Source organism: Choloepus didactylus, chromosome 6, assembly GCF_015220235.1.
Source record: "Choloepus didactylus isolate mChoDid1 chromosome 6, mChoDid1.pri, whole genome shotgun sequence".
Lineage (NCBI taxonomy): Eukaryota > Metazoa > Chordata > Mammalia > Pilosa > Megalonychidae > Choloepus > Choloepus didactylus.
This window is the reverse complement of record NC_051312.1, coordinates 789,127-803,779: the sequence shown is the minus strand read 5'-3', so window position 1 is coordinate 803,779 and position 14,653 is coordinate 789,127. Positions and strand designations below refer to the sequence as shown.

The following is a 14,653-nucleotide window of genomic DNA, read 5'->3' as shown; positions in this document are numbered from 1 at the left end:
TTTTTCTAGAAGTTGGGCTTCTGTCCCTCCCTCCCTGTGCCTGTACCCCAACATGTCTATAAAAAGGGGACGATTACTAGCAAACCAAAGACAGGGAGAGAAACCCCTAAATTTCTCAAGCAGGAACCATTCTGAGCCACCTGCTGTGACGGCGGAGCTCACGGGTCACTGGGCTGGGTCACGGTGCCTGGCTTTTGGTCACACAAGCACCAGCCTGTTACTGTGAGCTATTTTGTGTGCTGAAATCACTGGTCACTTGACTGCATCTACAATGCACAGAGGAGACTGCCCTCAGCAGAGAGAGGTCTCATCCAATCACTGGGGGCCTCAACTGAGGACTGCAACATCAGAAAGAATTTCCATCTTTACTCCAGCCAGCTTCTCCTGGCAATTCACTGAAACCTCCACTGGAGTTCCCAGCTCAAAACCTGCCCTAAGGAATTTGGACTTACCAATCCCCATGGTTGCATGAGACAATTCCTGTAATAAACCTCATGATATTTACACACATATCTCTCCAATGAGTTCTAGTCCTCTGGAGAATGATGACTAATCCACTTACGGTAAGTAATCTGACTATATATATCCTTAGTGGGACATACTTTAGGGACAGAAGGAAAAAAAATCTTGAAACCACTGACTTTAATCAGATTGGGGGTGGCAATGTGATATTCTGAGCTTGTCAGGGTAAACAGAGGTGAAACAACTGAGCAAACAAGTTAACTACCCTGACTAATATTGAGAACTGGAAGTTTTGGCATGAGAGAAAGAAGTTAAATAAAAACCCAATAATCCTAAATTCTAATTGCAAGTGTCATTATGTACTCATGATGTATATTAAAAACAACAACAACAACAACAGAAAACTGTATCCTGAAGGCCTAAGAACGACAACCAACCACTTAGCAGGGGCGCTCCGAGGACGCGGCCTCTGGCCTCTGAAAGGAAGCAGGGCTCCTGGGAGACGACTGCCGCACACAGGGGCTTCGGAGACCGTCCGGGACACCTCGCCACATCGGACACGCAGCAGGGATGCTGTGCAGGCCGCAGGGCCCCAGCGAAACCGCAGCATCCCCCCACCCTCCCCCAGCAATTCCAGGGGCCACGGATTCCCTACTGGAAAGGTGAAACCGGGCGCAACCTCGGGGGAGGCTTGGACCCGTGACCCCAGGGCGTGGAAATGCCCATCCACAGAAAGGCGAGCAGAAGGTTTCTCATATTTTTCTCAGTAGCCTCAAACTGGCAACAACCCGGGTGTCTACCAACACAGGTAAACAAATCACGGCACAGCCAGCACAGCCACAGGGTGAGACGCCACCACAAGACACAACCACAAAGGCGCTGACTACACAGACAGAGCACACCCATCAGGATCCTCAGACGTCTTGTTATACAAAGCTCAGAGAACAGGAAAACTAATCCTAGTAATAAAAATTACGTCAGTGCTGCCTGGTGGGGGTGGGGAACGGAATGTGAAGGGCTGGAAGGGCGGTTCAGGGTGACAGGAATGTTCTATACATTGACCAGGTGCTACATTCGTTGAACCTTGAACTATATCCTTAAGATGGGTCCATTTGTTTTACTGTGTGTAAATTATACCTCAAAAAAGTTGACTTTTAAAAGACAGCACAAACCGTGAACAGTGAATAAAATGAGAATTCATGAATCCCCACTGGGGTGAAGAAATGACTGTGGGGTGAGCTCTTCCTCCCGGCAGATACAGACGGAATGGCTGGTTGGAAAACAGGGTGACTATAGGTGGGGAGAGAGAAGCTCCTCATCGGGGGGACACAGGCGGAATCGCTGGGTTACAGTGGGGGCTCCAGACGGGGCTCCAGACGGGCAACTCGAGCTCCCTACTGGGAGGGTCTCAGGACACACCCTTCAGTCCTGGCTGAATTTCATTAAGAGTAAACATCGGCTAAACCTAAATTAGGGGGTTTTACAAAACAAAAGTCCCATATGCCTCAAAAATTTCAAGGTCAAAGGACAAAGAAAGGCTAACCAAAACCCTGTTCCTGACTAAAAAGGCAGCCACAGAGATGTGGCAAGGAAATGCACCTTAGATTCTGAGTGGCAATGGAGGCCCCATGGGGGCGGGGGTGGGGCCCTGAGGGACATTTTTTGGACAACTAAAGAAACCTGAACATGGGCTGTGGTTTAGGTAGCAGTATCATCGAGTGTTAAGAGTGCCCAAATTCTATGGAAGTATGTAAGACAATGGACCTGTTCTTAAGAAACAGATACTGAAGTAGTTAGGGGTTAAAAAACAAAACAAAACAAAAGCAACAACAACAACCAAAAAAAACAAGAAAAAAACAAAAAATAAATTCCATGAAGAAGGCAGAGTAGGTGAGGCAGAAACGGCTTCTCCTCCCTGAAAGTTAAATAGAGAGGGGCCAGAGGACACACAGGACCGTGTTTCTGGGGTGTGACTGACCAGAGGGTCCCTGACAGCACGTGGAGGGGACAATGACAAACATGCAAGTGAGACGGCACTTCCAGGGATGCGGTGAGTGTGTTGCCGTCGGACAGCCTCCGGGCCAGCAGCAGCCAAGACCGCCGCCAGGCGAGGGAGTGCAGCAGCTCCCACCCCAGTGCACCCACCCTGGCAGTTAGCTGGGGGTGACCCTCCACAGCCAGGCAGAGGGAGCTCCGTGAGGGAACCGGGGAGGCAGCATTTACAGAAGTCAGGGGGGTCCCCCGAGAAGCGGGGAAGGGAGAGGCGCCACACCAGCGATCAGGAACTGCTCCCACATGACAGAGACCCGCAGGCAGGGCCCACGTCCCATGTTCCACCCGCGGGTGCCTGTGGGAGCCCCTGGCCCCCAAGTGTCTTGAAAACTACACACAGAAGTTTGCTTGACCTAGGACCTATTCTCCTTGTAATATCAGATGGTAACTGTAATCTATACCCAGAACTACCTCCTCCCTGAGATATTGTTATCTCTGTAATCCTCTCCTCCTCCCTGTTGATTACAATCAACCCCTCCTTAACATTGCATGACCCTGTTCCCGGCCTTATGCTCACATACTTGTTGGAATGTCGAGCCCTTACAGCCAGCTTATTCAGCCCCCCAAAGGGCGGACTATTTCCACGGTGTGCTCTGAACTGGCTGCCATTCAGAGCAGCTCCTGAATCCATCCAGAGAAGCTCCTGATTTCAGGGCAACCGGGCTCGATTTCCCTACCCTGTAGGTAAGCCCTGTAATAAAAGCTCATGTCTCAGAACGTGTCGGGTGCTTTCTTTAGTCCTTTGGCTACAAAAGCCCTCTTGGGCCCTGACAGTGCCCTTATCAGGCTCCTGCCTACCTGCTTGGGGCCCACATTGCAGCCCCAGGACAGGCAGTGTCCAGAGCAGGGAGATCCAGTGCACTGATTGGTTCCCCACCCGGTCTGGACTCCGCCCACTGCACAGGAGAAGTTGGGGGAAGACCTACTTGAGAGCGCCACCTGCTGGTAGGTTAGCAAGCTACACCTTTACCAAATTACATATAAAGACTCAAATAACCCTGCATTTCCCAAAATACCCTTATCAAGAGAAGAAAATGCCCCTAAGCCAACAGAAAATTACAAAGCACTTGAAGAATCTAGAAAATACAGACAAGCCAAATGAGCAAATTAAAAAGTTGGAAGAGACACAAAATTTGGAGCAGTTTATTGAAGAACAAGCAAATCTCCAAAACAACTTCAATGAGCTGGCTAAAGACACAAAGGAAATCAAGAAGATTCTATAAGAGCATAAAGAAGAATTTGAAAGAGTAAATGAAAAAAAAATAGCAGACCTTATGGAAATAAAAGACACTGTGGACCAAATTAAAAATATACTAGAGACACACAATAGCAGATTTGAAGAGGCAGAAGAAAGGATAAGTGAACTTTAGGAGAGATTATTTGAATGCAAGCACACAACAGAAGAAATGAAAAAAAATCAAAAAATTTCAAATGGATCTCAGAGAAATGATGGACAAATAAATACAAGAATCATTGATGTCCCAGAAGAAGAGAAGGGTAAAGAGCTAGGAAGACTGTTTCAACACAGAGTCGGGGAAAACTTTCCAACCCTTCTAAATGACATATATATGCAAATAAAAGATGCCCAACAAACCCCAAATAGAATAAATTCAAATAAACCTACTCAGAGACATACTGATTAGACTGTCAAATGCTGAAGAGAAGGAGAAAGTTCTGAAAGCAGCAAGAAAGAAGTGATTCACCACATACAAGGGAAACAACAGAAGACTAAGTACTGACTACTCAGTGGCCACCATGGAGGTGAATGAAAAACTGCCAGCCAAAAATTCTTTATCCAGCAAAGCTCTCCTTCAAAATTGAGGGAGTTTAAAATTTTCACAGGTAAACAAACACTGAGAGAATTTGTTAACAAGAGACCTGCCCTGCAAGAAATACTAAGGGGAGCTCAACCGACTGAGAAAAAAAGAAAGGAGAGAGAGGTCTGGAGAAGAGCATAGAACTGAAGACATATTAGTAAGGGTAACTTAAAGGAAAAAAGAGAGAGGGAACGAAAAAGATCTAACAACTAAAAACTAAAGGATAAGATGACTGGTTCAAGAACTCCCTTCACAGTAATAACTTCCAATGTGAATGGATTAAACTCTTCAATTAAAAGATACAGACTGACAGAGTGGATTAAAATGTGTGACCCATTGATATGCTGTTTACAAGAGACTCATCTTAGACCCTGCAACACAAAGAGACTAAAAGTTGAAAGGATGGAAAAAAATATTTTGCAAGCAAAAGAAAGCTGGGGTAGCTATACTAATATCGGACAAAATAGGCTTTATATACAAAGATGTCATAAGAGACAAAAAAGGACACTATATATTAATAAAAGGGACAATTCACCAAGAAGAAATAAGAATCATAAATGTTTATGCACCCAATCAAGGTGCTCCAAAATACGTAAGACAAATAATGGCTAAACTGAAGGGAGAAACAGACATGTTTACAATAATAGTGGGAGACTTCAATACATCCTTCTCTTCTATAGATGGAACAACTAGACAGAGGATCAGTAAGGAAATTAAAGAATTAGACTTCACAGACATATACAGATCACCGCATCCCGAAGTACCAGGATACACATTCTTCTCTAGTGTCCATGGAATGTTCTCCAGGATAGATCATATGCTGGGGCACAAGACAAGTATTAATAAATTTAAAAAGATTGAAATTATTCAGAGCACATTCTCAACCCATAATGGAATGCAACTAAAAACCAATAACCACCAAAGAATCATATCTTTCACAAATATATGGAGGTTATATAACACACTCCTAAACAACCAGTGGGTCAAAGAAGAAACTGCAAGAGCAACTGGTAAATATCAAGAGATGAATGAAGATAAGAACACAACGTATCAAAACTTGTGGGATGCAGCAAAGGTGGTGCTGAGAGGGAAATTTATAGGTGTAAATGCATATATTAAAAAGCAAGAGGCAACCATACTCAACAATTTGGATGAATCTCATAAATATAATATTGAACCAGAAGGAAGCCACTTAAAGAGAGTTCATACTATATGATTTCATTTATGTAAAATGCAGAAACAGATAAAGCCACCCTCTGCTGTTAGAGACATTTGTGTAAAAGTTTGACTTCCGAGAGGTGGGGCAAGATGGCGGACTGGTGAGCTGTATGTTTTAGTTACTCCTCCAGGAAAGTAGGTAGAAAGCCAGGAACTGCGTGGACTGGACACCACAGAGCAATCTGACTTTGGGCATACTTCATACAACACTCATGAAAACGTGGAACTGCTGAGATCAGCGAAATCTGTAAGTTTTTGCGGCCAGGGGACCCGCGCCCCTCCCTGCCAGGCTCAGTCCCTGGGAGGAGGGGCTGTCAGCTCCGGGAAGGAGAAGGGAGAACTGCAGTGGCAGCCCTTATCAGAAACTCATTCTGCTGATCCAAACTCCAACCATAGATAGACTGAGACCAGACACCAGAGAATCTGAGAGCAGCCAGCCCAGCAGAGAGGAGACAGGCATAGAAAAAAAACAACACGAAAACCTCCAAAATAAAAGCAGAGGATTTTTGGAGTTCTGGTGAACATAGAAAGGGGAAGGGCAGAGCTCAGGCCCTGAGGTGCATATGCAAATCCCGAAGAAACGCTGATCTCTCTGCCCTGTGGACCTTTCCCTAATGGAGCTGGTTGCTTTGTCTCTTAGCATTTCAATAACCCATTAGATCTCTGAGGAGGGCCCTTTTTTTTTAATCCTTTTTTCTTTTTCTAAAACAATTACTCTAAGAAGCCCAATACAGAAAGCTTCAAAGACTTGCAATTTGGGCAGGTCAAGTCAAGAGCAGAACTAAGAGAGCTCTGAGACAAAAGGCAATAATCAAGTGGCTGAGAAAATTCACTAAACACCACAACTTCCCAAGAAAAGGGGGGTGTCCGCTCACAGCCATCATCCTGGTGGACAGGAAACACTCCTGCCCATCGCCAGCCAAATAGCCCAGAGCTGCCCCAGACAACCCAGTGTGACGGAAGTGCTTCAAATAACAGGCACACACCACAAAACTGGGCGTGGACATTAGCCTTCCCTGCAACCTCAGCTGATTGTCCCAGAGTTGGGAAGGTGGAGCAGTGTGAATTAACAAAGACCCATTCAGCCATCATTTCAGCAGACTGGGAGCCTCCCTACACAGCCCAGAGGCCCAGAACTGCCCTGGGGGGACGGCACTCACCTGTGACATAGCACAGTCATCCCTCAACAGAGGACCTGGGGTGCACAGCCTGGAAGAGGGGCCCACTTGCACGTCTCAGGAGCCATACGCCAATACCAAGGACTTGTGGGTCAGTGGCAGAGACAAACTGTGGCAGGACTGAACTGAAGGATTAGACTATTGCAGCAGCTTTAAAACTCTAGGATCACCAGGGAGATTTGATTGTTAGAGCCACCCCCCCCTCCCTGACTGCCCAGAAACACGCCCCATATACAGGGCAGGCAACACCAACTACACACGCAAGCTTGGTACACCAATTGGACCCCACAAGACTCACTCCCCCACTCACCAAAAAGGCTAAGCAGGGGAGAACTGGCTTGTGGAGAACAGGTGGCTCGTGTATGCCACCTGCTGGTTAGTTAGAGAAAGTGTACTCCACGAAGCTGTAGATCTGATACATTAGAGATAAGGACTTCAATTGGTCTACAAATCCTAAAAGAACCCTATCAAGTTCAGCAAATGCCACGAGGCCAAAAACAACAGAAAATTATAAAGCATATGAAAAAACCAGACGATATGGATAACCCAAGCCCAAGCACCCAAATCAAAAGATCAGAAGAGACACAGTGCCTAGAGCAGGTACTCAAAGAACTAAAGATGAACAATGAGACCATAGTACGGGATACAAAAGACATCAAGAAGACCCTAGAAGAGCATAAAGAAGACACTGCAAGACTAAATCAAAAAATGGATGATCTTATGGAAATTAAAGACACTGTTGACCAAATTAAAAAGATTCTGGACACTCATAGTACAAGACTAGAGGAAGCTGAACAACGAATCAGTGACCTGGAAGATGACAGAATGGAAAATGAAAGCATAAAAGAAAGAATGGAGAAAAAAATTGAAAAAATCGAAATGGACCTCAGGGATATGATAGATAATATGAAACGTCCAAATATAAGACTCATTGGTGTCCCAGAAGGGGAAGAAAAGGGTAAAGGTCTAGGAAGAGTATTCAAAGAAATTGTTGGGGAAAACTTCCCAAATCTTCTAAACAACATAAATACACAAATCATAAATGCTCAGCGAACTCCAAATAGAATAAATCCAAATAAACCCACTCCAAAACATATTCTGATCACACTGTCAAACACGGAAGAGAAGGAGCAAGTTCTGAAAGCAGCAAGAGAAAAGCAATTCACCACATACAAAGGAAACAGCATAAGACTAAGTAGTGACTACTCAGCAGCCACCATGGAGGCAAGAAGGCAGTGGCACGATATATTTAAAATTCTGAGTGAGAAAAATTTCCAGCCAAGAATACTTTATCCAGCACAGCTCTCCTTCAAATTTGAGGGAGAGCTTAAATTTTTCACAGACAAACAAGTGCTGAGAGAATTTGCTAACAAGAGACCTGCCCTACTGGAGATACTAAAGGGAGCCCCACAGACAGAGAAACAAAGACAGGACAGAGAGACTTGGAGAAAGGTTCAGTACTAAAGAGGTTCGGTATGGGTACAATAAAGGATATTAATAGAGAGAGGGGAAAAATATGGCAAACATAAACCAAAGGATAAGATGGCCGATTCAAGAAATGCCTTCACGGTTATAACGTTGAATGTAAATGGATTAAACTCCCCAATTAAAAGATATAGATTCGCAGAATGGATCAAAAAAAATGAACCGTCAATATGTTGCATACAAGAGACTCATCTTAGACACAGGGACACAAAGAAACTGAAAGTGAAAGGATGGAAAAAAAATATTTCATGCAAGCTACAGCCAAAAGAAAGCAGGTGTAGCAATATTAATCTCAGATAAAATAGACTTCAAATGCAGGAATGTTTTGAGAGACAAAGAAGGCCACTACATACTAATAAAAGGGGCAATTCAGCAAGAAGAAATAACAATCATAAATGTCTATGCACCCAATCAAGGCGCCACAAAATACATGAGAGAAACACTGGCAAAACTAAAGGAAGCAATTGATGTTTCCACAATAATTGTGGGAGACTTCAACACATCACTATCTCCTACAGATAGATCAACCAGACAGAAGACCAACTAGGAAACTGAAAACCTAAACAATCTGATAAATGAATTAGATTTAATAGACATATACAGGACATTACATCCCAAATCACCAGGATACACATACTTTTCTAGTGCTCATGGAACTTTCTCCAGAATAGATCATATGCTGGGACATAAAACAAGCCTCAATAAATTTTAAAAGATTGAAATTATTCAAAGCACATTCTCTGACCACAATGGAATACAATTAGAAGTCAATAACCATCAGAGACTTAGAAAATTGACAAATACCTGGAGGTTAAACAACACACTCCTAAACAATCAGTGGGTTAAAGAAGAAATAGCAAGAGAAATTGCTAAATATATAGAGACGAATGAAAATGACAACACAACATACCAAAACCTATGGGATGCAGCAAAAGCAGTGCTAAGGGGGAAATTTATAGCACTAAACGCATATATTAAAAGGAAGAAAGAGCCAAAATCAAAGAACTAATGGATCAACTGAAGAAGCTAGAAAATGAACAGCAAACCAATCCTAAACCAAGTAGAAGAAAAGGAATAACAAGGATTAAAGCAGAAATAAATGACATAGAGAACAAAAAAACAATAGAGAGGATAAATATCACCAAAAGTTGGTTCTTTGAGAAGATCAACAAGATTGACAAGCCCCTAGCTAGACTGACAAAATCAAAAAGAGAGAAGACCCATATAAACAAAATAATGAACGAAAAAGGTGACATAACCGCAGATCCTGAAGAAATTAAAAAAATTATAAGAGGATATTATGAACAACTGTATGGCAACAAACTGGATAATGTAGAAGAAATGGACAATTTTCTGGAAACATATGAACAACCTAGACTGACCAGAGAAGAAACAGAAGACCTTAACCAACCCATCACAAGCAAAGAGATCCAATCAGTCATCAAAAATCTTCCCACAAATAAATGCCCAGGGCCAGATGGCTTCACAGGGGAATTCTACCAAACTTTCCAGAAAGAACTGACACCGATCTTACTCAAACTCTTTCAAAACATTGAAGAAAATGGAACACTACCTAACTCATTTTATGAAGCTAACATCAATCTAATACCAAAACCAGGCAAAGATGCTACAAAAAAGGAAAACTACCGGCCAATCTCCCTAATGAATATAGATGCAAAAATCCTCAACAAAATACTTGCAAATCGAATCCAAAGACACATTAAAAAAATCATACACCATGACCAAGTGGGGTTCATTCCAGGCATGCAAGGATGGTTCAACATAAGAAAATCAATCAATGTATTACAACACATTAACAAGTCAAAGGGAAAAATCAATTGATCATCTCAATAGATGCTGAAAAAGCATTTGACAAAATCCAACATCCCTTTTTGATAATAACACTTCAAAAGGTAGGAATTGAAGGAAACTTCCTCAACATGATAAAGAGCATATATGAAAAACCCACAGCCAGCATAGTACTCAATGGTGAGAGACTGAAAGCCTTCCCTCTAGATCAGGAACAAGACAAGGATGCCCGCTGTCACCACTGTTATTCAACATTGTGCTGGAAGTGCTAGCCAGGGCAATCCGGCAAGACAAAGAAATAAAAGGCATCCAAATTGGAAAAGAAGAAGTAAAACTGTCATTGTTTGCAGATGATATGATCTTCTATCTAGAAAACCCTGAGAAATCGACGATACAGCTACTAGAGCTAATAAACAAATTTAGCAAAGTAGCGGGATACAAGATTAATGCACATAAGTCAGTAATGTTTCTATATGCTAGAAATGAACAAACTGAAGAGACACTCAAGAAAAAGATACCATTTTCAATAGCAACTAAAAAAATCAAGTACCTAGGAATAAACTTAACCAAAGATGTCAAAGACCTATACAAAGAAAACTACATAACTCTACTAAAAGAAATAGAAGGGGACCTTAAAAGATGGAAAAATATTCCATGTTCATGGATAGGAAGGCTAAATGTCATTAAGATGTCAATTCTACCCAAACTCATCTACAGATTCAATGCAATCCCAATCAAAATTCCAACAACCTACTTTGCAGACTTGGAAAAGCTAGTTATCAAATTTATTTGGAAAGGGAAGATGCCTCTGAATTGCTAAAGACACTTTAAAAAGAAAAACGAAGTGGGAGGACTTACACTCCCTGACTTTGAAGCTTATTATAAAGCCACAGTTGCCAAAACAGCATGGTACTGGCACAAAGATCAATGGAATCGAATTGAGAATTCACAGATAGACCCTCAGATCTATGGCCGACTGATCTTTGATAAGGCCCCCAAAGTCACTGAACTGAGTCATAATGGTCTTTTCAACAAATGGGGCTGGGAGAGTTGGATATCCATATCCAAAAGAATGAAAGAGGACCCCTACCTCACCCCCTACACAAAAATGAATTCAAAATGGACCAAAGATCTCAATATAAAAGAAAGTACCATAAAACTCCTAGAAGATAATGTAGGAAAACATCTTCAAGACCTTGTATTAGGCGGCCACTTCCTAGACTTTACACCCAAAGCACAAGCAACAAAAGAGAAAATAGATAAATGGGGACTCCTCAAGCTTAGAAGTTTCTGCACCTCAAAGGAATTTCTCAAAAAGGTAAAGAGGCAGCCAACTCAACGGGAAAAAATTTTTGGAAACCATGTATCTGACAAAAGACTGATATCTTGCATATATAAAGAAATCGTACAACTCAATGACAATAGTACAGACAGCCCAATTATAAAATGGGCAAAAGATATGAAAAGACAGTTCTCTGAAGAGGAAATACAAATGGCCAAGAAACACATGAAAGAATGTTCAGCGTCACTAGCTATTAGAGAGATGCAAATTAAGACCACAATGAGATACCATCTAACACCGGTTAGAATGGCTGCCATTAAACAAACAGGAAACTACAAATGCTGGAGGGGATGTGGGGAAATTGGAACTCTTATTCATTGTTGGTGGGACTGTATAATGGTTCAGCCACTCTGGAAGTCAGTCTGGCAGTTCCTTAGAAAACTAGATATAGAGTTATCCTTCCATCCAGCGATTGCACTTCTCGGTATATACCCGGAAGATCGGAAAGCAGTGACACGAACAGATATCTGCACACCAATGTTCATAGCAGCATTATTCACAATTGCCAAGAGATGGAAACAACCCAAATGTCCTTCAACAGATGAGTGGATAAATAAAATGTGGTATATACACACGATGGAATACTACGCGGCAGTAAGAAGGAACGATCTGGTGAAACATATGACAACATGGATGAACCTTGAAGAGATAATGCTGAGCGAAATAAGCCAGGCACAAAAAGAGAAATATTATATGCTACCACTAATGTGAAGTTTGAAAAATGTAAAACAAATGGTTTATAATGTAGAATGTAGGGGAACTAGCAATAGAGAGCAATTAAGGAAGGGGGAACAATAATCCAAGAAGAACAGATAAGCTATTTAACGTTCTGGGGATGCCCAGGAATGACTATGGTCTGTTAATTTCTGATGGATATAGTAGGAACAAGTTCACAGAAATGTTGCTATATTAGGTAACTTTCTTGGGGTAAAGTAGGAACATGTTGGAAGTTAAGCAGTTATCTTAGGTTAGTTGTCTTTTTCTTACTCCCTTGTTATGGTCTCTTTGAAATGTTCTTTTATTGTATGTTTGTTTTCTTTTTGACTTTTTTTTCATACAGTTGATTTAAAAAAGAAGGGAAAGTTAAAAAAAAAAAAAAGAAAAACAAGGAAAAAAAGATGTAGTGCCCCCTTGAGGAGCCTGTGGAGAATGCAGGGGTATTCGCCTACCCCACCTCCATGGTTGCTAACATGACCACAGACATAGGGGACTGGTGGTTTGATGGGTTGGGCCCTCTACCATAGGTTTTACCCTTGGGAAGACGGTTGCTGCAAAGGAGAGGCTAGGCCTCCCTATGGTTGTGCCTAAGAGCCTCCTCCCGAATGCCTCTTTGTTGCTCAGATGTGGCCCTCTCTTTCTGGCTAAGCCAACTTGAAAGGTGAAATCATTGCCCTCCCCCCTATGTGGGATCAGACACCCAGGGGAGTGAATCTCCCTGGCGACGTGGAATATGACTCCAGGGGAGGAATGTAGACCCAGCATCGTGGGATGGAGAACATCTTCTTGACCAAAAGGGGGATGTGAAAGGAAATGAAATAAGCTTCAGTGGCAGAGAGATTCCAAAAGGAGCCGAGAGGTCACTCTGGTGGGCACTCTTACGCACAATTTAGACAACCCTTTTTAGGTTCTAAAGAATTGGGGTAGCTGGTGGTGGATACCTGAAACTATCAAACTACAACCCAGAACCCATGAATCTCGAAGACAATTGTATAAAAATGTAGCTTATGAGGGGTGACAATGGGATTGGGAAAGGCATAAGGACCACACTCCCCTTTGTCTAGTTTATGGATGGATGAGTAGAAAAATAGGGGAAGGAAACAAACAGACAAAGGTACCCAGTGTTCTTTTTTACTTCAATTGCTCTTTTTCACTCTAATTATTATTCTTGTTATTTTTGTGTGTGTGCTAATGAAGGTGTCAGGGATTGATTTAGGTGATGAATGTAAAACTATGTAATGGTACTGTAAACAATCGAAAGTACGATTTGTTTTGTATGACTGCATGGTATGTGAATATATCTCAATAAAATGAAGATTAAAAAAAATAAGATTAATAAAATTTGTATCATTGCCTTTAAAAAAAAAAAAAAAAAAAAGCAAGAAAGAGCTAAAACCAAAGACCTAACTGAACAACTGAAGGGACTAGAGAATGATCAGCAAACTAAACCTAAAGCAAGTAGAAGAAAAGAAATAACAAAGATTAAAGCAGAAATAAAAGAGCTGGAGAACAAAAAAAAATAGAATAAATAAAACCAAAAGTTGGTTCTTTGAGATCAACAAGATTTAGAGACCCTTATTTAGACTGACAAAGTCAAAAAGAGAGAAGGCCCAAAGAAACAGAACCAGAAACGAGAGCAGGATAATTACTACGGATCCTGAAGAAGTAAAAAAAATCATAAGAGGCTACTATGAACAACCGTATGCCAACAAGCTAGACAATTTAGAGGAAATGGACAATTCCCTGGAAACACGTGAACAACTGACACTGACCCAAGAAGAAACAGACCTCAACAAACCAATCACAAGCAAAGAGATCCAAGCAATCATCAAAAATCTACACACAAATAAAAGCCCAGGGCCAGATGGCTTCACAGGGGAATTTTACCAAACTTTCCAAAAAGAATTGATACCATTCCTGATCAAACTCTTTCAAAAAACTGAAGAAAAAGTAACACTACCTAACTCATTTTATGAAACTAATACCAGATAAAGGTACCACGAAAAGGAAAACTACAGGCCAATCTCCCTATTGAATACAAATGCAAAAATCCTAAACAAACTACTTGCAAACTGAATCCAAAGGCACATTAAAAGAATTATACACCATGACCAAGAGGTGTTCATTCCTGGAATGCAAGAGTGGTTCAACATAAGAATGTCGACCAATGTAAAACAACACATTAACAGATCGAAATGGAAAAGTCAAATGATCATCTCAATAGATGCTGGAAGCGCATCTCACAAAATTCAACATCCCTTTTTGATAAAAACACTTCAAAAGGTGGAAATCGAGGGAACCTTCCTCCATATGATAAAAGGCATAAACGGAAAACCCACAGCCAGCACAGCACTCAACACTGAGTGCCTTCCGCGTAAGACCGGGAACGCGACAAGGATGCCCACTGTCACCTTCATTACTCAACACTGTGCTACAAGTTCTAGCCAGAGCAGTTTGCCAAGACAAAGACATAAAAGGTATCCAAACTGGAAAGGAAGAAGTAAAACTGCCATTATTTGCAGATGATATGATCTTGTATTTGGAAAATCCTGAGAATTTGACAACAAAGCTAC

General features: G+C 41.8%; 1 protein-coding gene across 14 annotated transcripts in view; it reads right to left on the bottom strand.

The window, feature by feature from the left end:
• Positions 1–14,653, bottom strand: part of PHRF1 (PHD and ring finger domains 1) — a 53,954-nt gene that overhangs the window by 8,104 nt on the left and 31,197 nt on the right. The window lies entirely within an intron of this gene.